Below are 27792 nucleotides of genomic sequence, written 5' to 3' on the forward strand. Positions count from 1 at the left end.
AAATGCCTTGAAATATTCTCCATCTATTTTCACTATCTCTCTCGAGCCTTTCAGTGTCACTTTGGCAGGATTTATAATCTTCTTCGGTATTCCAAATCTCTACATTTTCTCCCAAGACTTATCTCTGGATATACTGTCATAAGCTTTCTTAAAAGCAACAAATATTTCCATTGTTTTGTTATACTCCCAATATTTGGATATGGGTTCTTTCAGTATGAATACCTGGTCAGTAGTTGAACGATTCTTCATAAATCCCGCGCGTTCCTCATTTATTACCTCTTTTAAATATGGTTTTAATTTTTTCTGGAGAATCTTGGAGAACACTTTACAGGTGGTGCTAATTAATGAGATGTCTCTGTAGTTCCTGTATTGTTGTTTGTCGTCCTTTCTATGAATTGATATTATTATCGCTTCTGTCCACACCTCTAGCATTCTTTCATCATTCCAGATGTTCGTAAGATGTTTGTGTATTTGCTTTGCAATTTTGATTCCTCCCTTCTTAAACAATTCAGCTGTCCCTATCTCTCCCTGGAGCTTTGTTGTTTTTTTACTATTTTGATGGAGTCCATTGTTATTTCATTGTTGGCGGTTCCACGAAGGAATCTACAGTCTGATAATCATGTTGTTGCTCCATTTCTGCACTTCTATCTTCAATATTTAGAAGCTCCTTAAAATATTCCCTCCAAATTCCCGTCCTTTGGATCTTTTCAGAACTGTAATGCCACTCTTATCTTTAATGCCATACATCTGTGGTATACATCTTTTTCTAAAAAAATTGACTGATTTTTAAACGTCTCTTGCATCCCTTGCACTTTTATCCTCCTCTGCTCTTTTGATTAAACTATCCACATTTTCTATCTTTTTTCCTACTGAGGAGATTTTTAATTTCTCTATTAACATTTTCATATGCTTCTTTACTTTCGTTGGAATCCTCTTGTAGATATTTTTCCTTCACTGTTCTTCTTCCTTTCACTTTTTGCTCACATTCTTCTGAAAACCACAGCTTTTCTTCCTTCTTTTTCTTTTTCCGCATACTTCTAGTGCAGCTTCTTCCACATTTGTGTTTATCCTTTCCTAGTGGTCTTCAATGTAAAGGTTGTCTTCCATTGTTAGATCATCAAATTTGTTTTGTAGGTTGATGGCAAACTCTTGTGCTTGGCCGTTATCCTTCAATCTGTCTAAGTCAATGTTATGGACTTTTATGCATCTCCCCACTCCGCCTCCCCCTCTTCGCTTTTCTATGGCTATTGTTTGGCGTACCTCTGCTACGACTAGATAATGGTCTGTGCCTTCCTCGGCTCCCTTTAAGGTTTTCACATTCATTATGCTGCTTTTATGTCTTTGATCTACCAAGGCATGGTTTGTTTGATTTTTTGTTCTTCCGCCTGGTAACACCCAAGTTACCTTGTGAACGTCCTTCCGAGGAAAGTGTGTGCTTATAACCCTTAGGTTGGCTGCACCTGCACAACTTAGTAGCCTCACTCCATTATCATTAGTTTCAACATGTAGGCTTTCAGTCCCAGCTATTTCTTTCCAGATGATCTCCCTTCCAACTTTAGCATTGGCATCGCTCACAATGAGCTTCATATCATATCCTGGAGTCTTACTAATTACCTCTTTGAGGATTTCATAAAAACTCTTTTCGTCCACCGCTTTCTCGAACGGATCATATAGTGTACCCGTTGTTATATTTGTGAACATACCTTTTAGCCTCATGACAACTGTTCTATCATCAGTGTTTCTGTTTCTGAATATCTAAGTTGTTCCAGTGCTACAAAATCCATTTTATATCTGTCGAGTTGTTCTGACAGAATATTGAGAGCTCCAGGTGTTGCCAAAGTCCTAATGTTCCACGTTCCAAATCGTAAGTCCTTCTTCGTAAGCCGTTTTCTGTATTCCTTGTTTCTGTTTTCCTCTGAGACGTTTTCTTTAGGTCTCGTAACAAGCTCTTTTTGACGGGACGGTTTGTTAGCCCAGTACCCAAGCCCCAACCCGGGGACCAGTCCAGTTACTTTTTTAACGGTGAGTGTTTTGTTTCCTCACTACCCTCCGACTCCGCTGGCGGCAGAGCCAGCGAGCTTGCCCCAATTCCAATGGGGACGCGCTCGATGGAGGTAACTGACAAATCCCCACACAGGGTCGGTCACATTAGCTGGACAAATACGAGACTCAGTGCAGGAGGCATTCGAGCACGCAGAGTTGAAGCAAGGACCCTGTCATAGCAGTGGCAGTGGCAGTGGCTCGCAGTGGTATTGGCGTGCCCGCACAAGGCGAACCAATAACAGTACAGTGTGCCCACACAAGGAAGACGGGCAGTAGTAGTGTACGCCCGCACACGGCAGCTGGTCATGCTCAGGTGTGAACAATGGACCCCCAAGTAGGAGACCTGCAGTCGTTGGAAGTCAGCCGGCAGGCGACCCTCTGGCTAGAAGGCCCCACTTAGCCACAGCACGTAGACCTGCAGTTTAGTGAGAACAGTGTATAGTAGTGGCAGCTAGATGAACCACTTCTGGTAGCTGGCTGGAGGCGGAGACTGACACTAGATGGCTAAAGTGGCCAGATTTTATGCGACTTGGCCTAACGCTGTTTTGAAAGGGTATCGTTTTCTATCACACAAGACAACAAAGGCAGGGCACAAGGCTCAATAGTGTGGCAATCAGTTTACCATTGCTGCGCCGCCGGGGATGGAAGGTGTGGTAACTTTACATACTACAAGGACTGAGCGCGATTCTTATGATGTCAGCATAATCCCCAAGTAGTTTCTTATACAAGAACAGCTAGCCGACTTCCCTCTATCCTGCTTCCATGTTGCTTCCTGCATCAACCCACGGTGACGTCTTTTCTTTAACTCAGCCTCACAAAGTAAAGAAGCTGTGGTGGAACACTACTTTATTTTACTCTGATAACATGTTCCCCATATTCCTCTAAGAAGATCTATACGGTATGGCGATCAGGAAACAAGTATACGTGATATTTCATAAAGATTCGTCCAATTTCGCAGGACTATATCTCCTACATAAACACTTCGGGTGGATTTTAACTTACTTATCGAAACTAAACAATTACCTTCGCGCCAGTTTAAGCAACTTGTTGGTATAATTTCCAGTAAGGATCACCCGCGTACAGGCACCACGCTCTGTCGCTTGTTACGCAGTCTGAGTGGAGTCACGATAGCAACAATACAGCATCAAAAGGCATTTTATCTGCTCCATTTCAACAGATGCAGTTCAGGTACAACTGCAGGGCATGGTTTTATAGAGTATGAAATTTCAACTCCTACAAGTCAAACAATTCGACGATGACGCCAGCAGTTTTAAGATACTAGTTGTTTATGGAATCCGAGATCCACAGATCTACATCTACATCCATACTCCGCAAGCCACCTGACGGTGTGTGGCGGAGGGTACCTTGAGTACCTCTATCGGTCTCCCTTCTATTCCAGTCTCGTATTGTTCGTGGAAGGAAGGATTGTCGGTATGCCTCTGTGTGGGCACTAATCTCTCTGATTTTATCCTCATGGTCTCTTTGCAAGGTATACGTAGGAGGGAGCAATATACTACTTGACTCCTCGGTGAAGGTATGTTCTCGAAACTTCAACAAAAGCCCGTACCGAGCTACTGAGCGTCTCTCCAGCAGAGTCTTCCACCGGAGTTTATCTATCATCTCCGTAACGCTTTCGCGATTACTAAATGATCCTGTAACGAAGCGCGCTGCTCTCCTTTGGATCTTCTCTATCTCTTCTATCAACCCTATCTGGTACGGATCCCACACTGGTGAGCAGTATTCAAGCAGTGGGCGAACAAGTGACTGTAACCTACTTCCTTTGTTTTCGGACTGCATTTCTTTAGGATTCTTCCAATGAATCTGTCTGGCATCTGCCTTACCGACGATCAACTTTATATGATCATTCCATTTTAAATCACTCCTAATGCGTACACCCAGATAATTTATGGAACTAACTGCTTCCAGTTGCTGACCTGCTATACTGTAGCTAAATGATAAGGGATCTTTCTTTCTATGTATTCGCAGCACATTACACTTGTCTACATTGAGATTCAATTGCCATTCCCTGCACCATGCGTCAATTCGTTGCAGATCCTCCTGTATTTCAGTACAATTTTCCATTGTTACAACCTCTCGATATACCACAGCATCATCTGCAAAAAGCCTCAGTCAACTTCCGATGTCATCCACAAGGTCATTTATGTATATTGTGAACAGTAACGGTCCTACGACAGTCCGCTGCGGCACACCTGAAATCACTCTTACTTCGGAAGACTTCTCTCCATTGAGAATGACACGCTGCGTTCTGTTATCTAGGAACTCTTCAATCCAATCACACAATTGGTCTGATAGTCCATATGCTCTTACTTTGTTCATTAAACAACTGTGGGAAACTGTATCGAACGCCTTGCGGAAGTCAAGAAACACGGCATCTACCTGGGAACCCGTGTCTATGGCCCTCTGAGTCTCGTGGACGAATAGCGGGAGCTGGGTTTCACACGATCGTCTTTTTCGAAACCCATTGTGATTCCTACAGAAAAGTCGTTATACTCGAACATAATACGTGTTCCAAAATTCTAAAACTGATGGACGTTAGAGATATAGGTCTATAGTTTGCACATCTGTTCGACGTCCCTCCTTGAAAACGGGGATGACCTGTACCCTTTTCCAAGCCTTTGGAACGCTACGCTCTTCTAGAGACCTACGGTACACCGCTACAAGAAGGAGGGCAAGTTCCTTTGCGTACTCTGTGTAAAATCGAACTGGTATCCCCTCAGGTACAGCGGCCTTTCCTCTTTTGAGAGTGATTTTGATTGTTTCTCTGTCCCTCTGTCGTCTATTTCGATACCTACCATTTTGTCATCTGTGCGACAATCTAGAGTAGGAACTACAGTGCAGTCTACCTCTGTGAAACAGCTTTGGAAAAAGACATTTAGTATTTCGGCCTTTAGTCTGTCATCCTCTGTTTCAGTACCATTTTGGTCACAGCGTGTCTGGACATTTTGTTTTGATCCACCTGCCGCTTTGACATAAGACCAAAATTTCTTACGATTTTCTGCCAAGTCAGTACACAGAACTTTACTTTCGAATTCATTGAACGCCTCTCGCATAACTCTCCTCACACTACATTTCCCTTCGCGTAGTTTTTGTTTGTCTGCAAAGCTTTGGCTATATTTATGTTTGCTGTGAAGTTCCCTTTGCATCCGCAGCAGTTTTCTAACTCGGTTGTTGTACCACGGTGGCTCTTTTCCATCTCTTACGATCTTGCTTGGCACATACTCATCTAATGCATATTGTACGATGGTTTTGAACTTTGTTCACTGATCCTCAACACGATCTGTGCTTGAGACAAAACTTTTGTGTTGAGCCATCAAGTAATCTGAAATCTGCTTTTTGTCACTTTTGCTAAACAAAAAAATCTTCCTACCATTTTTAATATTTCTGTTTACGGCTGAAATCGTCGATGCTGTAACCGCTTTATGATCGCTGATTCCCTGTTCGGCGTTAACTGTTTCAAACAGTTTGGGTCTGTTTGTCACCAGAAGGTCTAATATGTTATCGCCACGAGTCGGTTCTCTGTTCAACTGCTCAAGGTAGTTTTCAGATAAAGCACTTTAAAAAATTTCACTGGATTCTTTGTCCCTGCCACCCGTTATGAGCGTTTGAGTCTCCCAGTCTATATCCGGCAAATTAAAATCTCCACACAGAACTATAACATGGTGGGGAAATCTGCTCGAAATATTTTCCAAATTATCTTCTAGGTGCTCAGCCATAACAGCTGCTGAGCCAGGAGGCCTATAGAGACATCTAATTACCATGTCTGAGACTGCTTTAACCGTGACCTTCACCCAAATTATTTCACGTTTCGGATCTCCGTCAATTTCCTTCGATACTATTGCACTTCTTATCGCTATAAACACGCCTCCCCCTTCACTGTCCAGCCTGTCTCTGCGGTATACATTCCAATCTGAGTTAAGAATTTCTTTACTGTTTACATCTGGTTTCAGCCAACTTTCTGTCCCTAGTGGGCATTGTGACCGTTTATTAATGAGAGCAGTTCTGGGACCTTTCTATAGACGGTCCTGCAGTTTACTATTAGAAAATTAATATTGTTATTCCCTGTTGCATTTTGCCTACTCCTACCTCGCCGCGTCTCAGGAGGCGTCTTGTCTGGCCTAGGGAGGGAATTCTCTAACCTAAAAAACCCACATGTGCACTCCACACGTACTCCGCTACCCTTGTAGCCGCTTCCTGCGTGTAGTGCAAGCCTGACCTACTCAGGGGGACCCTACATTTCTCCACCCGATAGCAGAGGTCGAGAAATTTGCACCCCAGATCTCCGCAGAATCGTCTGAGCCTCTGGTTTAAGCCTTCCACTCGGCTCCAAACCAGAGGACCGCGATCGGTTCTGGGAACGATACTACAAATAGTTAGCTCAGATTCCACCCTGCGAGCGAGGATTTCCGCCTTTACCAACTCCACCAACTGCCTGTATGAACTGGGGATGATCTCTGAATCCAGTCGGCAGGAGTCATTGGTGCCGACATGAGCAACAATTTGCAGTCGGGTGCACCCAGTGCTCTCTATCGCCGCCGGCAGGGGTTCCTCCACATCTCGGATGAAACCCCCCGGCAAGCAGACAGAGTGAACACTGTCCTTCTTCCCCGACCTTTCCGCTATATCACCCATATGTGGTCGTTCAAGACGTAGAGTTCATGCTACAGCGTTTCCACCACATTCCACAGAAACGAACTAGCAATGCCAGCCGCGACATAGACATTCCTCATGTGTCTGTCTGGCTTGTTGTACGGTGACGTTCGTATTTCTAACCATACAGGCTTCATTTGCTACAAGCCCTTCATGATAATAATAAACGTATAGAGATTCAAAAATTCATCCTCGGCTTGCAGCTGGAAGATAACAATATCCTTTTCAAATTTAGTGTTCAGTGTGAGCGTCGTTCAGTTTAAGTGAAAAAGTTAACTGTACGAATATGGGGAACTCAGTCACCACTTACCACGGTCAAGAGAGTCCGCCAAGTTTCATGTATTTTGCGCCGTTCCCCGAGTAACGGTTAATGGCCGTTTTTTATGGAAATAGCGGCTAAACATGTCACGTACCTGGATATATAAGACATCTAGCTTTTTCCATAATTACGAGAATATGCCGAAAATTTCATTTTTCAGCAGGGTAGAGCATCACCGCAATGACACCTGCGCGTAAGAGTACTTCTTAACTCTGAACTGCTTCAGTGATGTGTCAGTCGTAAGGGATGGATCGATCTCGAATTTCAGCGTTGGGCTCCAAGGTCACCTGACCTCATGGACGTGATTTGCGTGTGTGTGTGTGTGTGTGTGTGTGTGTGTGTGTGTGTGTGTGGAGGGGATGGAAGGATATATGAAATATTTCATCTATATGCCTTCCCTGCAAACTTATCTTCTGTTAACTGCAACGCCATACAGGTATAGCAATAAATGCGGTAACTCCAGGCATCCTTGCAATAGTATGGGATGAGTCTGATTACACTCTGGTTGAAATTTCCTGGCAGATTGAAACTGTGTGTCGGACCAAGATTCGAACTCGGGACCTTTACCTTTTGCGGGCAAGTGCTCTAACGAAATTACAGCAATAAACAGCCCTTGGTCGCAAAATGAAGTCTTTTTGACCTAGGTTTCGGCCACTTCTAAGAGTGCCTTCATCAGAAATAAAACATTTAAACTGACCTATTACATAAGTACAGAGCTTTAGGATTTTTTTTATAAGTACTGACTTAGCTACTCAAGTACGAGTCGGGCATGGGTAGCTCTGTGAGTAGAGCATTTGCCCCTGAAAGGCAAAGGTCCTGAGTTCGTGTCTCAATCCGGCACACAGTTTTGATCTGCCAGGAAGTTTCATATCAGCCCACACTCCGCTGAAGAGTGAAAATTTCATTCAGAATACACTGTGGTTGTTTTTGGTGGATCCCATGGAGTGCACGTTAAACAATAGTAAAAGGTAAATGTGTGAAATCGAACCAAAAGCCTTGTAGTGCTATGTGTAAGTTAAAATCCATCCCATGTTTCTGTTTTCTTTCATGCAAGAAATGTAAACTTCTGAAGTCGGATGATTCTTTTAAATCCTTTTACCATTCGTTATTTAGGTATGTATTTCTTCCTCATTTTCCATCTTTGTCCTTTCGATAAACAAATCAAAGAAAACACTAACATAATCGCCCTTCTACCCATTTGTCAAATGATCAAGAAATTTCTCTAAGTGAAAACTTAGTACCGTGGCTGTGCAGTTCCTGATCGAGTGTCGTGCAGTTTGTCTCTCTCAGGGGCAGCATCCTGGCCCGCTCGGCATTGTTAACAGCTCTCCACTGCTCCGCGGCTCATTCTGCGTGGTTGCCAGATCTTCCCTCCCTCCCCTCCCGTCACCCGGCCCCTATCCCTTTCTCTCTCCAAGCCAACTGTGTGTGTCTCGTCACTTGTTGTGTATCATTACTGAAAGGATCAAGAGTCACCAGAGATCTACGAGGCAGACTAAGAATAAAATGAGCTGAGATATTATCCCATTAGTTTTTGCGCAATATTCTGCCAAAATTTACTATCCAATTTATTACTAAGTTATTCTGGAGATATATAAACTAATAATTACAGTAGTTTATAACCCAAAAATGGTATTTTTCCTCCAAAAGAGTCAGTGCCAGGCTAGTCAAGCTGACCTACCAAGTTCGAGATTTATACGCGTAATTACACCGGTTCTGATGGGAAAGCTGGGCCAGACTAGTGCTGCTGACCTACCTACATAAGACTTGTGACCCTACATAGGATATCTTCCCACTGAACAATCATACTATGTACATATCGGTATCGTGTTGAACAACCACATTGGAAGATAATGTATAACTATACGCAGCATATCAAGTATACTCTCGCCACTGAACAAGCACACTATGTATAAACCAGTAGCACGTTAAAAACACACTAAAGATCACACACGGATCATCGCTAAATAATTTATAACCCAAAAAATTGCAAAAAGGCCAGAAATTCAAAAAACCTGATAGCTGGTTGCTAAAACAATTAGTGCCGTCTTATCGTCACAGTGGACACAGAACTAATGTAAAAGCTACTAGAACTTCGTTAGCGCACAAACACTGCGTACCGAATATCAAGTACACTATTGTCACAGAACAGATAGTCTACAGGTTATACAAAGTACGTCACTGATACCTGCTAGTCCCACGTTAAACAATTACAATAGGTGTCTTTTTATCCGCTCATGCTGCACCGCCACATGTGGTGGGAAGGAGGGGGCCAACGACGATACTTTCATTAATAACAGATGCTGTAACCAGCGAGAGGAACTTTTCGTGCTCAAACCACCACCACTGGCCGTAACTTTGGGCGCAAAGGGCAGGGCGTACCGCAGTCTGGCAGTACATTGCTCACAGCAAGAATTGCTTTGTGTCTGACCACCAGAGGAAAGGAAATCTTGGCAGCGCCACAGCCCTCCCCCACCTCAGTACTCACGGAGGCTGTGATCCCTAATGCCACTCTCCATACCAAAGGATGTGTTCCTTTTTTTTGCCAGGTTGCGTCTTAGAGATGACATTACAGTACAGAACATCACAAACATACTTCTCCCTCCAACCACAGCCACAGTTCACTTGTCCACCACCGTTCCGTAAAAATATGTCACGCCGACAGCAGACTGTGCAGAAATTTATTGGTTTACGTCATTTCTTCCCATTATACGCTAATGATCCATATACATTATTTCAGAAATATCTCTATAATTCTTCAACGCAGGTTAATTACAGCAGTCCTTCCCAAGAACACGCTATAAATATATTTGGCTAAAAAAGCACACCACTCTGCACGATAGTAAAAAAAAAATGGCGCGGAAAGGTATCCAGGACGCTGGCAGCGAGGAGGGCCTCTGCAGAGGCACACGAAACAGTGCCAGGCCTCCCTAGCATAGCGCAGGCTGCAGTTGTTCATCTGTGGACAGCTTCCAGCAGATGTATACAGAGAGAGCTCGATTCAAAGTCCTTCCGCTAGATGCTGGCAAATCGCAGAGAGAAGAAGGCACAAAGCTCTTTCCCTGGTGTGTCGGTCCAGACTAACACTGCTCACCATGTCCTCACCGACTTCGATACCGTTTTTTTCAGCTAGGGACTATCCTTGGTTACAGCAGGTAACTCTCCAACAGATATAGGAAGACAACATTCCCCCGACACCGACAGCAAACACTTCTGCATCCACTCCTGTGTTAACGTATTTAAGGCAAGTCCACAGCAGTATGTCAGAATCTTTTTTCGACAGCATTCTGCGAGTCGCCTTGTCTTGTCATACTATGCATGAATGTAAAAGAAAAAAAGTCCGCCCCTATAGCACAGTGGCCAGCGCGACGGAATGTCATGCTAAGGCGCCCGGGTTCGATTCCCGGCTGGGTCGGAGATTTTACCCGCTCAGGGACTGGGTGTTGTGTTGTCTTCATCATCATCATCATCTCATCCCCACCGACACGCAAGTTGCCAATGTGGCGTCAACTCAAAAAGACTTGCACCAGGCGACTGGTCTACCCGACAGAAGGCCCTAGCCACAGGGCATTTCATTTCAATGTAAAAGAAAAATGGTGTTATGTTTACAGATTATTGAAATATATAATCTGCAGCTCGTCATGACTTCTCACATATTAATAATACACATGGCGACAAGCAACTGATCCAAAAAATGGCATTAGGAACAACTTATAATCTTATTAGTTCATCAGATTTTCGACATCCTTCTATAACATATCTGTCATTTCGATTCTCTTATTTTCCGATTTTCCCACAGTCCATCGTTCATTTGTATACAATGACTTGGTCCAAAAGGACATTCTAAAAAAATCCTGCTGTTTTGAGGGTTATGTTTATTCTTCTTTGGTAAATATAAGTTTACTCTACATTTTGTTCCATGGTCGTGGAACCTCCAATCGTATTTTTGAAGTGCGTAACTGATGGATAAGTGCACTCACATGGTATTGTTAAAATCATCAAATCTTTACAATGAGTTCGATGACCTATTTTGGTAACTCTCTTTTGGTCTTTTTCTGTAGTTTGAAAACTGTGTTCATATTTTGTGTATTTGTTCCCCTGGATATAATTACATAACTAAGAACTGAGTATACATATGAACAGTGTATAGCCGAAAGACACAGCCTGTTGGACACTGACGATAGGACTATAAGGGCACACACACTTATGAGATGCTGCTTGCAGTTATCTTTGTGTGTTCACCCGACATTTATATTCATCTCTACAAATTTTGTGTTTGTTATGCAGTGTATACAAGTACTATCTGTGTTTAATTTAACAGTATCATTATCTCTCTTGAAACCTAAATTTATGGCATTGATTTTTTACGTTCAATATCACTTTATTGTTTACTGACCGACTGTTCACTTGCTTGAGTGTTTCATTTGTTTTATCTGCAAGGAGTACTCTTATTTTCTCTGAGATTACGATATTGCTTTCCACCGCAAAAATAATTTTTCTCCATGACTAACACTATTGGTAAAGTCATTGATGTATATCGGAAACAAAATTGGACCTAATGTGCTACCCTAAGGACAATCTACGTTAATGTATTTTGGTTCCGATAAGTCTTTCGCTGAAAGTACAGACTTACCTGAGGTTTGTGATATCTCTGCTCTCTATATCCTGCGTGCTAGGTACGATCAGAACTAGTCATTAGCTACACCTTTTATTCATAATGATTCTACTTTATTTAGTCGAACCTTAAGGTAAACAGTATCAAAAGCCATAGAAGGATGTAAAAGTTTGCCTGTGACACATTCACTCTTGTCAAGAGCATCAAGTGTCGCTTTTGCGAATCCTTCTATGGCTTATTCTGTACTTCTACCACTTTGGAACTCAAACTGTGATTCACTTGGAAAGTTGTATTTATTCAAGTAATTCATTAATCTGTCTTTCATTACTGATTCTATTATTTTTGAGAATGATGATAGCAGGGAAGTGCATCGGTAATTTTCTATGTGTTCCGTACTAACTTTCCTTAGCGGAAACATAATTCTTGTCTATTTTAAACACTCTGGAAAGTTCTCTGATGCGAATTACACATTTATTATGTTTCTTAAAGCAGCTGGTGTACTCTGTATCTCTATTTGGACTGTTTCAGCACACATATTGGTGTTCATCTAAGACTACCGATTTTTTTATTTTTTGGGTTTTGTGCAGTTTTTGGGTCGGCAATAACACAATTGTACTTAGTGCTTAGTTATTTACAGTTGTTATATTTGGTGTTGACAATTATTGTAATTTCTCTGCAAAATTTTAAAAATGCTCATTCACATAATTTGCTAGGTAGTGCAGATCATTTGTTACTTCACCTCCCTCCCTTACCAGTATGTAATTATACTTTTGTTTGTCTCTCTCTATTTTCTTTTTAGTGACTTTCCAGACTGCTTTGCTTTTATTCTCTGAATTTTATGTTATTTTGTAATTCATGTTTTGTGTTCGTAATTATTTTGTGTTTATATTTTGTAATTTGTCATCGAATTACTTTTTTGCAGTAGTCAGCACCCTCGTGTAAACCTTTTTGTTCCTGTATCATAAATTTAAGAACTCAGGCTCATTACGACTCTTTTTCATGAAATGAGGTGCGTAAGCGACTGGGAGTACTCCCTAATACCTGCCGTTACCCATTTGTTTTTGTGAGATAATGTTAGTGATCAGGATACTGCGGTGCACAGAAAACTGATGGAAAAATGATTAACCGAAAGCGAAACAGCCTGGGAAGAAAATACCATTGCTGCAAGGGAGTATTATGTGAGGTTCAGAATCCTTTTGTATAAGGCACAATTGGATGTAAGATAACAGGTGTTACTTACTTTTAAAGTGAAACGATGGTCTCAGTCGGTTGAAAGATATAAATTGCGTGCTTGTATGGATTTTAGGTAAAAGGGTCCGATAGTGATGGAATATATAGTAAGTTTTTTCCTGGAGACAAATATACTACAGTTCTTTTTGTTAGGTGTCCGCTCGTTGAAAATCCAATATCTACTGTACAACAAGGAGCTGTATTGTGTGCAGAATCGACCAAGGCAAATATTAACTTTTCCCCTGTTTTAGATAGCGTTGCACTGAAAGTTAGTTCGTAATTAAATCAACCTTGATCAGTATTCCAAATACTGTGTGGCTGTATGTAGCCAGCTGCAGTTTTCTGGTTTACTTCTTCGACAAAAATGGCTCCACACTGGTCTTCCTGTACATCTCTGACTGTCATGAAAGCAGCGATGTATCTACGCCACATTCTGTGTTCTTTCTTGAGAAGTGCTATGAAAGCTGAAAAACATTTAAACATTGTGTGCCCTATTTTTTTCTGTTTTTTGCATTTCCCAAAATTTCAGGTGCCAATAATGTCACGTTTTCCTTGTTCTTTGCTATGTCAAATTAGGATAGAATGTGTTGTTCTTTGATTGTATTGTGTTAATTACGTCTTTTTTTCTCCACATAATCAATCAAATATTACTTCGATATTCAGTGTGCTTTTTATAAATGTATGTCTTTTCAGTAACGAGCTGTAGGTAGAAACTTTACGCAGAGATGTATGGAAATCATCGTAAATACGTTAAAGACGTTCATCTAAAAATTTGGTTAAAATACCAAAAGCATTGGATTCCTTTTTTGGCGGATGTTCGGTCACCAGAACTGTTAGCTTCTCTTTGAGGAGTACTGTTTCCTTTAGTGCCACTAGCACCACAACCTTGAACACTATTAATCGCGCTATCGTCTGTAAAGTCGTTCTCTTCATCCATAAAGTCGTTTTCTTCGTCCACTATCCTCTCCAATGCAAAATTCAGTTGCAGTCAAATGAATTTTCATGCTGTTGAATAATCATATCTACCAAAAACACAGCGAAAATGTTATCGTACTGTCCTAAACCATCTTCCGTTGGATAACACCTTCTCAACTAGGACACCACAATATTTAATACGTTCCAAACATTAATGGTTTCCCAAATTTTGGTGCGTATGTATGACAATACTGATACACGTATACTAAACACAGAAACTACTTACTGAGGTTACTGACTGCCTGGCGTGTTAACCATCTCCACATCCTCCATGAGTGCAAGCGCTGTTGTGTACAAACGAAGAACAGCAGAATCACACGCCATCGCAGGCGTGGTTAGAAATATGAGATGGGTATGTGTACAAAGGTTTAAATACAAAGTCCCGTTCGAGTCAAGAGATGTCCCTTGTCTGGATATTAAGAGTAGTATTAGGCATGGGCAACAGTGATAGAGAGAAAATGTAATTTTTGTAGGTATCATACCCACATCGCTCCAGGACTGTGGATAACAAGGCGAGAAAATAGACTGTTCTACAGCAAAGCCTTTTGCTGTTATTGTAATGTGTGATATGGCCTGCGATAGAAAGTCAAGGTGTTGTAATGCGGTATAAGGAGTGATAGATATATAGTTGCAGAGTCCCATAAAATAAATAAATAACAACATAAAATCGAAAAATGGAAATAGGGTTCTGATGAAATGAAAAACAGGAAACTGAAACGTCACTGGCAGAAATCAGTTTTCATAAATAATTAACTACACTAGAATTAAAATCAGTCTCTTAAATTCTGCAACGAGAATTTTATTGTTAGGTTTTTTGTCTCCAATTTTCTGGAGTGAAAGAACAAATAACTTCCTGGAACCCAATCACTTGCTTGCATGAAGTGGTTTATGAAGTCAATGGAGACGCATGTCAGCCTGTGAGCACGCGGATTTTAACAGTGATCCCCTCAACACGAGTGTAACGTATCGTGCTTCGTGACGTTGCTCGTTATAGCGTCGGGTAGGTGGCCGCGGCCGTCACACGTGATCCGTTCTCCTTGGCCTCCAAATCTACATCTACATCTACCTGATTACTCTGCTATCCATAGTAAAGTGCCTGGCAGAGGGTTCGATGAAGCACCTTCATGCTGTCTCTACCGTTCCACTCTCGAACGGCATGTGGGAAAAACGAGCACTTAAATTTTTCTGTGCGAGCCCTGATTTCTCTTATTTTATCGTGATGATCATTTCTCCCTATGTAGGTGGGTGTCAACAGAATGTTTTCGCAATCGGAGGAGCAAACTGGTGATTGAAATTTCATAAGAAGATCCCGTCACAACGAAAAACGCCTTTGTTTTAATGTCCGCCACTGCAATTCAAGTATCATGTCTGTGACACTATGTATCCTATTTCGCTATAATACAAAACGAGCTGCCCTTCTTTGTACTTTTTCGATGTCGTCCGTTAGTCCCACCTGATGCGGATCCCACACGGCACACAAGTACTCCAGAATAGGGCGGACAAGCGTAGTGTAAGCAGTCTCTTTGGTAGACCTGTTGCACCTTCTAGGTGTTCTGGCAATGAATCGCAGTCTTTGGTTTGCTCTACCCATAATATTATCTATGTGATCGTTCCAATTTAGGTTATTTGTAATTATAATCCCTAAGTATGTAATTGAATTTACAGCCCTTAGATTTGTGTGACTTATCGCGTAATCGATATTTAGCTCATTTCTTTTAGTACTCATGTGAATAACTTCACACTTTTCTTTATTCAGGGTCAATTGCCACTTTTCGCATCATAGATATATCTTATCTAAATCGTTTTGCAAGTCGTTTTGATCATCTGATGACTTTACAAGACGGTAAATGACAGCATCATCTGCAAACAATCTAAGGCGGTTACTCAGATTGTCTCCTACGTCGTTAAAATAGATCAGGAACAATAGAGGGCCTATGATACTTCCTTGGGGAACGTCGGATATTACTTCTATTTTACTCGATGCCTTTCCGTCTATTACTACGAACTGTGACCTTTCTGACAGGAAATCACGAATCCAGTCGCACAACCGAGGCAATACTCCGTAGGCACGCAGTTTGGTTAGAAGAAACTTGTGAGGAACGGTGTCGAAAGCCTCATGGAAATCTAAAAACATGGAATTAATTTGACATTCCCTGTCGATAGCGCTTATCACCTGATGAGTATATGGAGCTAGTTGTGTTTCACAAGAACGATATTTACTGAAGACTATGTCAATAAATCGTTTTCTTCGAGATAGTCCATAATGTTCGAATACAGTATATGTTCTAAAACCCTACTGCAAATCGACGTTAGTGACACAGGCCTGTAATTCAGCGGATTACTCCCACTTCCTTTTTTGGGTATAGGTGTGACTTGAGCAATTTTCCAGTCTTTAGGTACGGGTCTTTCTGTGAGCGAGTGGTTGTATATAATTGCTAAATATGGAGCTATTTTATCAGCATATTCTGAGAGGAACCTGACTGGTATACAATCTGGACCGGAGGCCTTGCCTTTATCAAGTGATTTAAGATGCTTTGTTAATCCGAGGACATCTACTTCTATGTTTCTCATCTTGGCAGGTGTTCTTGATTGGAATTCAGGAATATTTACTTCGTCCTTTTTGGTGAAGGAGTTTCGGAAAACCGTGTTTAATAACGCTGCTTTAGTGGGACTGTCATCAGTGACTTCACCGTTGTTATCGCGCAGTGAAGGTATTGATTGCGTCTTGTCACTGGTGTGCCTTATGTATGACCAGAATCTCTTTGGGTTTTCTCCCAGATTTCGAGACAGAATTTCGTCGTGGAAATTATTAAAAGCATCTCGCATTGAGGTTCTCTGCGTTCGGAGCTGGATTCCTTGCTCACCCAACGCCAACTCAAGTTTGTCCTGCTTAGTCCTGTGGCCTCTTAGTGATGTGTGGCCGTAAACGAGAGAGAAGGTGAAGACGTTAGAGGATGTCGGAGGCCGGGACGACTCTAGTTTCTCGTTCTTAAAGGAGACAGTTGGCAGCGGCAGGAAGCGGGCAGAATAAGCCGGGCTGGCCGGCGGCCACGAGCCATGGGCCACGGGCCACGGGCCACGGGCGGGTGCGGCGCGCGCGCGCGAGCAGCCGCGAATGTCAAGGCAAGCCCGCTGCCCGCTGCCCGCTGACCGCTGCCTGCCGACACACGTGTCATCCGACAGCTGGCGCGCCTCCAGCGGCCCAATCGTGCACGCTGTGCTCCCATATCGGATATTCAATTCGAGCTGCGACTCAACGGAGACTGTTTAACTAACAGAACGCCTCGAAAGTGTGACATCCACAGAAAGCCAAATACACCGAGGTGACAAAAGTTGTGGTACTCAAGAAATCGATGTAAGTCCCCTGCAGTAATATTGAGCCATGCTGCCTTTATAGAAGTCCGTGATTGAGGAAGCGTTGCCAGTGCGGGATGTTTGATCGAACTGACTTCTCGATTATGTCCCATAATTTGCGTGGATTCATGTCGGGCGACATAGGTGGCCGAATCATTCGGTCGAATTGTCCAGAATGTTCTTCAGACCTGTGACACGGCGTATTGTCATCCATAAGAATTCCATAATTGTCAGGGAACATGAAGTCCAGTGATGGCTGCAAATGGCCCCCAAGTAGCCGAACATAGTCATTTTCTGTCAATTATCGGATCAGTTGGACCAGAGGACCCTGTCCATTCCATGTAAATACAGCCCACATTATTACGGACACATCACCAGCTTGCACAGTGCCTTGTTGACAACATTGTGAGCGTGGAGTTGGTCTGAGATTCTGTTATTCTGCGCAACGGATTAATCTGAGATCCACCCTTTACCCTGTGGCTCCTGCAAGATGCAATTTCCACCCCCACACCACTACAGAAGTCAGACAGACGCCCCTAACGTTCTAAAGAGAAATGCCTGGAAAACTTTCAGCAATAAATATTTTCTGCCGTCGTCTGCAGTAAAGAAATGACACAAAAATTCACAATTTCTTACTTAACTAGTGGGGTACTTGGGTACTGGAGTAGTGCTAGTTAGTATAAGAAAAACATGAAACTAACGACAGTTATTATTTATTTTGCAAAAATTCTGAGAAGTCACAATGGCACTTTTAGTTATGAATTGAACAAGTTATATCCTGGTTCTTTTCGGAATGTGAAGTTACCCCTCAAGGATAGGATTCGCTAATGAAATTTCTATACAAAATTTAAGATGGTTGTTGACTTAGCAGAATGGCTGAGAGGCGCACCTACTCAACTTGAATAATTATCCTTTAGAATGTTGCTTGGTACGGTCGAGGCTGTCGCGTGCGAAATGCAGTGAAGTGTACTGTTGTGGAGGAAATATAGGGCTTGCAATAGCTGTAACGCACAATACCGTAAGCTGCGATAACTGCTGTCTGCGCCGCTCGCTGCTGACAAATAAGATAACTCTCGTTCTATCTGGATTGACCTTCGCCAATCAAACTCTCCCTACGCCTTGATGAAGTCAAGGATTCTATTCGCCCCTAGTCTAACTATTGGCGTGGTACACCAGTCAGATAACCAGTCCGCCACAATGGCACTCAAAAATTCGCTCGCAGGCGTTTAACTATCACTCTGTCCATTCACACCGCACAATAAGTGTGTCGGCCAACACAGTGAACAACACTTAATCGCAAGGACTCAATATAGAGTCGCCCTTCGATGCGCTCTCAACAGAGGTGCTCTCCCAGTGAAGTACTGAGGAGAGACTTGATCCTCGTATATCTTTCAGTCTCTTCCATTACTCCTTCAGCTCAAGACATCAGAAATATCGTCTGTCAATCAGCATTGCTCTTCTAAAACAGGAGAATGACCTTTCGTTTAAGGCGACCAATCTGGAATTCCAGAGCATTGTCGTTTGGCGTTTGCTGTCTCCCTGTGAAAATCTCTGAAACTGTGTGCTATCTGTAAAGAATGCATAGGCTGGCCGCTCCCACACGATGTAGCGGAATTTGCTTTTAAGCCGAACACAGGGTCATTCCACCTTTCACTCGGGTCCACGCTGTCAGCTCCGTGGGCGGTCACCGGCCGACATAGGCTGGGTCGTCCTCTGAAGGGACCAGCCTCCTGGTGTGTGGTCTATCTCTCTCGAACTAAAAGCTCCTGTGACTGTCGTGTCTGGAATGTATGTGTGTATGCCAGCCTCGAGTATTTCAACCATGGTGCGCTTACTTATTTGCATATCGTTTACATGAATTCATACAACATTGACTTTATCTTATGGAGTTTGGGTTCGAATGAAGCGTCTTGATGTGTGGAATATGATTGTGACGGCGGAATATGTAAGCAATGAAGGTCAGGAGACCACGACATGTTACAACATGTTCCATGGCATCATGTGGTCTGCGCCACACTCGAAGCCTACCATCAGTTCCTACCAACTGAAATCGGGACTCATCTGACTAGACAACGATTTCCAATCGTCTAGGGTCTGACCGAGATAATCGAGATTCAAATGGCTCTCTGCACTATGGGACTTAACATCTGAGGTCATCAGTCCCCTAGACATACAACTACTCAAACCTAACTAACCTAAGGACAACACACACATCCATGCCCGAGGCAGGATTCGAACCTGCGATCGTAGCAGCAACGTGGTTCCGGACTGAAGCGCCTAGAACCGCTCGGCCACAGCGGCCGGCCATGATCAAGAGCTCAGGAGAAGCGCTGCAGACGATTTCGTGCTGTTAGTAAAGGCACTCGCGTCGGTCGTCTCCTGCCTTAGCCCATTAACGCCAGATTTCGCCGTACTGTCCTAGTGGACACGTCAGTCGTACATAACGCGCTAGGATAACACCATCACAGTCGTACACGAGAATCACCATAACTTTAGACCGCTCCATTCGCACCATCAACAGAACAGGCTCTGCTAACGGTATACTACGCTTACCACATCGCTGGGAACAGGTTCTGCACAACGCTTGAAACGTCCCCTTAGAAAAATTTTAAATGGCTGTTGTGGAAAAACTCTTACGTTATTTGATACAGAAACAGCTGAGGAAAACTCAACGTACTCAAACAGTTTTCTCTTTACTTATTCTGATCATCACTAAACTGACACACAATACTTTTAGCGCAACACAATCTTACTTTTCAATAATCCCTACAAAAGAATGGCCGTGACTAACAATAACCTGTAACTTTCATGAATCACTTACCTCACAAAAATCTTCGTTACTCGAACTACTGCAATAGAGCGAGCGCCAATACTGCCAGCTAAATAAAAAATTCTAAGTACTGAAGGCACTAACTACTGATAGGCATAGTTAGCAAATGAAAGATTTTGATAGAGAACAAACAATGTATTTACCTTAAATAGTGTTCAAAAGTCATAATATAATTTTGTGACATCCAGTTAAACAAAGTTTCTTTTTCTGACGGACACACGTCCAGATCGTCCGCTCAAAACTCTGCCATCTTTCTCCCCTCATCCACCACTGCTGGCGGCTCACCTCCAACTCCGCAACGCTACGCATTGTTGCCATCCAAATGCCCAACACTACAATAGCGAATATTCCAACAATGCCAAGCAGCCACAGACTGCACGCAGCACAGCCAGTGGTTTTCATACAGAGCGCTACGTGATGTTACCAACGTAGAAACCTAAACAGCCTACTTACATGCTGGTGACTACTTCGGAGGATAATAATAGGAGCAAACATGTAACTCTTTTGTATCGGTTGTGAATAAATAGTTGCCACTATTTAAGTTCCAACCCTCGTATTTCGGCGCAAGTTCACAAAGTACATTCTGTATAAAATGAATCCTAATTCAGAACTTGCATTTGAATAATGAGCGTTTATAAGAAACTGTGTTATGCCTCGTGTAAGAAAGAGAAACGTCTACCAACTGTTGTCGTAACTCGACAGCAGTAGGATAGTGGCTTATCGAGATTGCGCTCTACAATTCCGTAGTACTAATGCTCGAATTGGTGAGGATCCCACGATTCTCATGCTACTATGGAATTGATAGGTTCACGAACTATATTCTAAACGCTACGGAGGATCTCTACTGCCCCATGTGGCATGCGCACGAGAGAACGGACATATTGTTTGCTCGGCCGCACAGGATCGTACAGCCATGTCTCCTACCCTGAGTTATGAAATGACGTTGTTTGTAGTAGCACAAGTACAGGGGATAGGCAAAATAATGTGAACTCCTATATTTACTTGGGAATGGTTTATTAATAAGGGGCTGGACCCCCCCCCCCCATTTGCCTATAATATAGCTGCGATTCTTCTTGGAATGATGGCATATAATGATTGTGTAGTCTCCAGTGGAATGTTGTGCCACTCTCCGATCAGAACCTCTTCTAACTCCTGTAGTGACGAGGGAGGCAGGAATCTGCTGCGGAGTCTGCTCTCCAATACCGCCCACAAGGATTCGATATTGTTCAAGTCCTGGGATTGTGCTGGCCAGGGAAGACGCTGCTGTTAAGTTGCATGCTCTTCATACCACGACTGTACTCTCCTGGCTGTGTGAAAGGCTGCATTATCGTAATGAAATATGGCATCATTGTTGGGGAACAGCGCTTGAATCATGGGGTGCACTGATCACCTACAATGTTAGAATAATCTTTGGCTGTAACATGGCCTTTGAGATTAGTGATGGGACCAGCAGAATACCATGATATGGCTGCCCGCACCATCACACTTCCACCTCCATCCTCAATCGCTGGAATGAAGCAATTAGGGTTGTGGCCTTGTTTTGGCGTTCTCCAGACTTAACCCCAGTCCTATGTTGGAAGTAACGAAAATGTTGACTCGTCGGACTATATGGCGTGTTTCCACTGATCAGCCGTCCAGGATTTATGCTCCTGACACCATGTTTTACGCTTCTTTGCGTTGGTTGTCGTCACTCAAGATTTCGTTATAGCAACTCGGCCACGAACATTCAAAAAAATGTTCAAATGTGTGTGAAATCTTATGGGACTTAACTACTAAGGTCATCAGTCCCCAAGCTTACACACTACTTAACCTAAATCATCCTAAGGAAGAAAACACACACACCCATGCCCGAGGGAGGACTCGAACCTCCACCGGGACCAGCCGCACAACATGAACATTCGCTTTATGGATTTCTCGGCGTACAGTGTCTATAGATACGGGGTCTCGAAGATGGCTATTGAGCTCTGCAGTCACTTTAGCCACCGCAGTTTTGTGTTGTTTGCTGGCCGGTATGCCCGAGCGGTTCTAGGTGCTTTAGTCTGGAACCATGTGACCGCTACGGTCGCAGGTTTGAATCCTGCCTCGGGCATGGATGTGGGTGATGTCCTTAGGTTAGTCAGGTTTAAATAGTTCAAAGTTCTAGGGGACTGATGACCTCAGATGTTAAGTCCCATAGAGCCCAGAGCCACTTGAACCATTTTTTGTGTTATTTTGACACAATTCGTGTTAGCGTACAACGATCTCTGTCATTTAGTTTTGATTTGCGCCCGCTATTACATTTACATGATGATGTGTGGCCATGTTTTGTGAAGGCTGTCATGACTGTTGGAACAGTTGCTCTTGAAACATTCTTTAAGTTGGCTGTCTTGATTACAGATGTTGCACCCAATCGGGCCCACACAATCTGCCCTCTTTGGAACTCTGTTAGGTCTTTCACTGCACATCGATATCGGCCTCCGAATGCAAGTACGAAGCGTGCACCATTCGTAAACATCCTGCACTGACGCCTAGTCCGTACTGAACACGCACAGTCCTGCGCGACACGTGACTTAACCGCGTTGTTGACTGTCTAACACAACCATCTCATTACTACCACCTTTCACATTAATTTGCCTGTCCTCTGTATCTACCTAGACAGTGTGATGACACTTGGAGCATCATGGACTGATTGTCAGCGCGGCGACCGTTGTTGCGGCTTCTCTCGACACGGCAGCAGAGAGAGGCGCGCCGACTGTGATGCGCCCAACGACGGCATTGCTCACAGGTGTGACACCACATCGTGTTTACAGATGGGTCCTGATTATGCCTACAGCATCATGATAGGCGAATGTTGCCAGGTTGCATTCGCGATCGTCGTACGCGCCCAGCACCAGGCGTGACTGTATGGCGTGCCACTGGGTACAGAACACGATCGCCTCTGTTCCGCATAGCGAGCAACGTAGACAACAGGCATTGCGTTTCTGATGTGTTAACGCCGGTTGCTGTGCTATATCTCCGAGATTTGCGTGTCGTTGTCTTTCAGCTGGATGATGCAAGACCGCAGGTTACTTGTACTGTCCTTACCGACGTAGACACAGTGTGTTTTCGATGCTTACACTTGCCAGCGATTACACCAGATGTCTCTCTGATTAAAAACATCCGTTCAGGCGTTGCTGAGAGCCTGGCACGATACCACGCACCACCCTTTACGATTGATTGCCATTGGTGTAGAACTGAAGCGGCATGGACCTTTCGTCCAGACCAAGTTCAACTGAATACCCACCTGGGTCTTTGTTGCTGCCACAGGTGGCGGCTCTCAGTACTAAGTCACCTACAGGGGTGGAAAAAACATGGAAACACCACAAACACATTACCATGCTTCCTACAAAATACACTACTGGCCATTAAAATTGCTACACCAAGAAGAAATGTAGATGATAAACGGGTATTCATTGGACAAATATATTATACTAGAACTGACATTTGATTACATTTTCACGCAATTTGGGTGCATAGATCCTGACAAATCAGTACCCAGAACAACCACCTCTGGCCGCAATAACGGCCTTCATACGCATGGGCATTGAGTCAAACAGAGCTTGGATGGCATGTACAGGTACAGCTGTTCATGCAGCTTCAACACGATACCACAGTTCATCAAGAGTAGCGACTGGCGTATTATGACGAGCCAGTTGCTCGGGCGCCATTGACCAGACGTTTTCAATTGGTGAGAGATCTGGAGAATCTGCTGGCCAGGGCAGCAGTCGAACATTTTCTGTATCAGAAAAAGCCCGTACAGGAACTGCAACATGCGGTCGTTCATTATCCTGCTGAAATGTAGGGTTTCGCAGGGATCGAATGAAGGGTAGAGCCACGGGTCGTAACACATCTGAAATGTAACGTCCACTGTTCAAAGTGCCGTCAATGCGAACAAGAGGTGACCGAGACTTGTAACCAATGCCACCCCATACCATCACGCCGGGTGATACGCCAGTATGGCGATGACGAATACACGCTTCCAATGTGCGTCACAGCGATGTCGCGCAAACACGGATGCGACCATCGCGATGCTGTAAACAGAACCTGCATTTATCCGACAAAATGACGTTTTGCCATTCGTGCACCCAGGTTCGTCGTTGAGTACAACATCGCAGGCGCTCCTGTCTGTGATGCAACGTCAAGGGCAACCGCAGCCATGGTCTCCGAGCTGATAGTCCATGCTGCTGCAAACGTCGTCGAACTGTTCGTGCAGATGGTTGTTGTCTTGCAAACGTCCCCATCTGTTGACTCAGTGATCGAGACGTGACTGCGCGATCCGATACAGCCATGCGGATAAGATACCTGTCATCTCGACTGCTAGTGATACGAGGCGGTTGGGATCCATCACGGCATTCCGTATTACCCTCCTGAACCCACCGATTCCATATTCTGCTAACAGTCATTGGATCTCGACCAACGCGAGCAGCAATGTCGCGATACGATAAACCGCAATCGCGATAGGTTACAATCCGACCTTTATCAAAGTCGAAAACGTGATGGTACGCATTTCTCCTCCTTACACGAGGCATCTCAACAACGTTTCACCAGGTAACGCTGGTCAACTGCTGTTTGCGTGTGAGAAATCGGTTGGAAACTTTCCTCATGTCAGCACGTTGTAGGTGTCGCCACCGGCGCCAACCTTGTGTGAATGCTCTGACAAGCTAATCATTTGCATATCACAGCATCTTCTTCCTGTCGGTTAAATTTCGCGTCCGTAGCACGTCATATTCGTCGTGTAGCAGTTTTAATAGCCAGTAGTGCAGTTCTTCGATACGGTGCCTCTTGAAACACCAAATACCTGGGCTACGTTGGTGACGGAGCGCCCTCCATACGAGCACCAAGACGTTTCTCACAGTCGAATTCATTTGGTTCTGACGTGATGCACTCACAACTACGCAGAACAATGTTCTGACCATGACTGACACTTACAACGTATTGAGGACATTGCACAAATGTCGTTCGTGGTCGGATACAACAGCGCAACGTGCAGGTTTGCTTATCATCTACATTGAAGTTCAGTCATGCATTTCTCGGGGTGTTTCCATATTATTGTCCATCCTTGTATATATTTCATCAAGAAATTCTCATACTGTATTGCAAATGCACATTACGTAACTCCATTCGCTATCCCTGCTGGTGTTGCAGTTTAAATAGCCAGCATTGCAGCTAGGAGTGTTGGTGATTACTCACCATTCGCAGGCTCCCTGTTTGTACCCAGCTTGTTAAAATTGCTGCATGGCTTCGACATTCGTGCTTTACATGTAACTCCCTGTCACCCCACCCCTGTGGGTCAACTGTCATTAAGACTGTCACCAACCAGTCGTACAAGTCAGACAATTATGGCTTCGATATCCATGTGCGTCGTTTTCGGTTATGTTTGCATCCCTCCTCCTCAATCATACTTTGACCAAGATGTCACGAATCAGCCTAGTGAACCTGACAATTATGCATTTGAGTCAGTTCTTTTCGATTCTTTTTGCACGCCACCTCCACTTTTGGCGGGGCTAAGGATGTCTTAAGGCCATGGAATTTTTCATCCTGTTGTGAGTGGTACACACACCAATTTCGGTTGCAATTATTCCAGGCGTTCCAGAGTTATGTCATAATGTCATCCCCGCTTTCCTTCCCTCTCCCATACGCAACCCCAAATCCATCCTTAGGGGTGCTGTTGGTAGTCTAGTAACACAACATTTTTTCCAGATACTGATTCATATTTGTACTAAGTTTCGTTGAAATGCTCCGTGGTTCCCATAATTACTCATTACGTACTACTCCTCTCCACCTCCAATCCTATCTTTACCTTTAAATGTTAGCAGCCTTGTTGCGCATCACCCTAGCAACCCAGCAAACTAAGACATCAGTGTATGTCTAGAATTGGACTTGTGGCCTGAAATACAGCGATTAATGCTGGTCCATTACATTACAAAGTGTTAATTTGATCATTGTTACGAAAGACGTTCAAAGTCACCGCCGTGGGATTCGATGCAAGCGTTCACCTTTCTCTTGAGGTATTGGCTCACTCTTTGCAATGTTTCAGTCTGTAGCAGGTAGCACCGCAGCTACACGATGGTCACTCTGCACAAGCGTCAGCACATCATCAATTGGTTCAGCGTACGTAACACTCTTCAGATACTCCCACAATTAAAAGTCGAGGAAGTTCAATTCCAGTAGTACAAGTGGCCGGGCATACGGATCACCTCGTCCTATCCATCGCCTGAGGAAGATGTTGTCGAGGTGTTGACCAACAGTGATATGGAAGCGGGATGGTGCTCCACCACGCATCACCTGCATGACATGTTATATTGTTAAAACAGCGTTGTCCAGCAAAAGAAGCAGTGTTCTGCAGGTAATCCACATATGTGATAAGTAATGCTATGGGCATTCTGGACCACACAGGATGCTACGCCAACCTCGAAAAAGGAACCCTAATGATCTGAGTTTCCTACATGCAGATTTAGAGCTACCAACTTTATGCATGACAGAATCAAGATGCCAGATGGTTGAAAATTCAAATATTGTCAAGAAATTTAAAAATCGAAGATGTTGAATAGTGTTAAATTAAAAAAAGAAGACAAAACAGCGGGAATTTAAGAAAAAATCGGATACTGTAACGCGAAAAAATTAAAAATTGGTGAGAAATTAAACAAATTTCCAACTAACCTAGCTGACCTTTGTACCCCACACCACTCTCCACCTCTGCTCCAGTCAGAGTATAGTATTAAAATGATGTGTCAAAATGCAAAATTATGTAACCTGCACATGAAAATCAAATATATTCAGTATTTCCTCGATAAGCAACGATATTTGCACACACAGCCGTATTTAATCAGTGTGATATTAAAGTGACGTATAAGATGATGTAGAGGTCAAAGATATGCATTATTTGGGAAATAATTACATGAAAGTGCGTACAAATTCATAACTCCGGCGTAATACAAAAATAATGTAAAAATGACAAGTCAAAGATATGCTTTGCGTGATATTTACGTAAAACTGTGTACACATAAATACCTATGGCATAATATTAAAATGAAGAATAAAAATGGCGAAAAGTTGCATTACTTAACTTGAAAGTCAAACATAATTATGTACACACATATTTCCTTCGCTTAATATTAAAATGATATATAGAATGTGGCCAGTTGTTTGTTGGACTCGCGCGTTGAGGGTTCTGTACAAACTTAATTATGTCTATAGACAAAACTGGGAATCGAGCATGTTGAGGATTTTTGTCTGTTGTCAATATTGATACTGGCAAGATATCAGTCCCAGAAATTCCTTCGAGAATGTTTTAATTTCAAGTCTGAAGCCCGATAACAAATGACAAGAGATATTTTATTCGTGTGATAAACACACATCAAAAAAGTTTTGCACTACCCCGGTTCCCTGAACTCCAGAAGATAAACGTAGACTGTGGATATTGCGTCACAGACACAGTCTCTTTGACTGTTCAGAGATGGCACTAAACCCGCCCAAAGATGTAAACAGCCATGCGTGACCAACGCCTATTAGACGCATGGGGTCCGATAGCCCATCAGTTCCAGTCATTCCAGCAGGAAGGAGGTACACAGCTCGTGTTGTCTGTAGTTCAACCATGTTTAGACGGTCAATACCGCGGTTCGATCACGTCCGCATTGTTACTTTGTACCAGGAAGGGCTCACACTAAGGGAAGTGTCCAGGCGTCTCGGAGTGAACCAAAGCGATGCTGTTCGGACATGGAGGAGATACAAAGAGACAGG

Source organism: Schistocerca americana, chromosome 1 (assembly GCF_021461395.2).
Source record: "Schistocerca americana isolate TAMUIC-IGC-003095 chromosome 1, iqSchAmer2.1, whole genome shotgun sequence".
Lineage (NCBI taxonomy): Eukaryota > Metazoa > Arthropoda > Insecta > Orthoptera > Acrididae > Schistocerca > Schistocerca americana.